The 2301-nt window shown below is 34.5% G+C and overlaps 1 protein-coding gene across 3 annotated transcripts in view; it reads left to right on the forward strand.

Moving 5' to 3' along the window:
- The window catches only part of LOC106883669 (uncharacterized), a 312099-nt gene that overhangs the window by 128111 nt on the left and 181687 nt on the right, over window positions 1-2301 (forward strand). For 2 of the 3 annotated variants that reach the window (XM_014934771.2, XM_052970057.1), the window contains exon 3: window positions 585-626. The exons of the other annotated variant lie outside the window; for it this stretch is intronic. The gene's annotated coding sequence lies outside the window, so the exon portion shown is untranslated. The remainder of the gene's footprint in view (window positions 1-584; window positions 627-2301) is intronic. 3 annotated transcript variants of the gene reach the window in all.

Below are 2301 nucleotides of genomic sequence, written 5' to 3' on the forward strand. Positions count from 1 at the left end.
TATATATATACATACATACATACATACATACATACATACATGTATATATATATGTATATGTACATATGTGACTACGGGCGTTTTGCAACATTCTTTACAGAGTATTAATTGTTTGCAATCGTATATAATATGCTCTCTGTTATACAACACAATTTATTTTCACTGCTGTACTTTTCTAATATTTGTTTATACTGAAGACGTGTTTTCACTAATATCATGCTCAAGTTCTAAACTGTATTCTTTGAAGCACATAATCAATTGGAAGCAATAGAGTGTTTAGATAAGCAACAGCACACGTTAACAACGTACATATTTTCTAGGCATTTGCTACGTATATCATGTTTCATAACCTCCGGTATTTGCAGCAGCAACAACAGCAACACTAACAATAACAATGTCAATAACAATGTAAAGCAAAACAAAATTGCATTTATTAGGTTAGTTTATAAACGTTCAGCATAGATATTTTTGTATATAGTCACACCATCTGAAATGTAAAACAAATGACTGAATGGACATAAAATATATTAATGAGGAGGAATTTTTTATGCTTGTTCTGTGCAACGTATTGTTTTATTTTTCAGGCAAAATCATTCAATCCAGAGAATAGACTGTGATATAATAGTGTAAGTACTGCTTCAATACTTCTTTATACTGCAAGCTTATTGACATATATGCCAACCTACTGTCTCATTATTTTCTACGTGTGTATGTACTTACGTATGTATGCATACATTTTGTGGCTTAAGCTACAAAAATGGAGATTACATGTGAGTTATCTCTCCCGTCCATGACTTTCAGATGTTTGAACTTTCGTTGCTTCGAGATAGTATATAGCTCTACACCATTTCACCTTCTACCTGCAAATACACCTGTACTGTGCGATAGGTATATGTCCTTGACAATGTTCATTACACCAGCGCTACTTCTACTTCACATTTGAATAAACGCACATACCTACTTACACACACAAACGCGGTGATCTTAAGGCGGCGAGCTGGCAGAAACGTTAACACGCCGGGTGGAATGCTTAGCGGTATTTCGACTGCCGCTACGTTCTCAGTTCAAATTCCGCCGAGGTCGACTTTGCCTTTCATCCTTTCGGCGTCGATTAAATAAGTACCAGTTACGAAATGGGGTCGATACAATCGACTTAATCTGTTTGTCTCTCCTTGTTTGACCCTCTCTGTGTAGCTCCTTGTGGGTAGTAAAGAGATAACACACACAGACACACATATCTATATATATATATATATAAAGGAAAGATCCAAGAATCAAGCAGTAAGAAGTGAGCTTTAAGCAATCCGTAGAATATGTAAAAATAAATAAATAAATGAATAAATAAACAATTTTCAGGAACAATTATGTTTTATTGGAGCAGAAGGTTGTGAATTTTTCTTGTATCGAAATACAATAAGTTGAAAAAAGTTAATTTTATAATTCACCGTTAGCAACAAGGGTTGTTGTATTTACGAATAAACATTAAAAAATTAGGGAATTGAATATATAAAATCTAGGCTACATATGTTTCATAGCTAGTGGAACCTTGGACGTAGTAAATTGTCCAAAGGAGGGGAGACTGCAAGCTGCTCTTCAAGCCAAGGATACATTGATTATATGAAGTTTATTTTGTCGTTATGAGATCCCGTGTTAATTCGTTGGGGGCTCCATCAAAATTGCGTAGAGAATACAGATTGAGTGGAAAGCATGTGTGAAGAAATAACAATAAAAGACAAAATATATATGGGCGTAGGTACGTTTGTTACAGAGAAGAATATGATTAAAGTTAGACGAGTGGGGAGAGAAGGATTGTCATTGAAATTGACTGGAGAGATGCATTTATAAATTCATGCTGCGGTTATTGAAGGGTCTGTTGTGGGATACATAAGTAAACATATTGTAGCATTCGATAAAACCATTTAAAAGAGAGTCAAAGGATGACGATATAGTATGATAAATTAGATAGGGTAGATGAGGTGAAGGAGAGAGTGGTGGAAGATACTGTATATTCTTTCAAAAATATTAGACTTAGTTTAGCCAGTGGAGTTGGTGGTAGTAATTCAATTTTAAAATCTAGGGACGGCGAGTGAAGTTCGAGCGTAGTAGCTTAACTCTGGGATTATGTGAAAACGTATTAGCGTGCATACGCGTATATGATATGCGCCTGTAGAATCATTGTCTTGTGCGGATGGGATGTGTGCGAGAAGTTAAAGAATGAGAACTTAAAGTATATATGATAAGGAAAACAGGTGGGGAATATTAAAAAAATGAAATATATATATATATATATATATATATATA

This window comes from Octopus bimaculoides, chromosome 8 (genome assembly GCF_001194135.2).
Source record: "Octopus bimaculoides isolate UCB-OBI-ISO-001 chromosome 8, ASM119413v2, whole genome shotgun sequence".
NCBI lineage: Eukaryota > Metazoa > Mollusca > Cephalopoda > Octopoda > Octopodidae > Octopus > Octopus bimaculoides.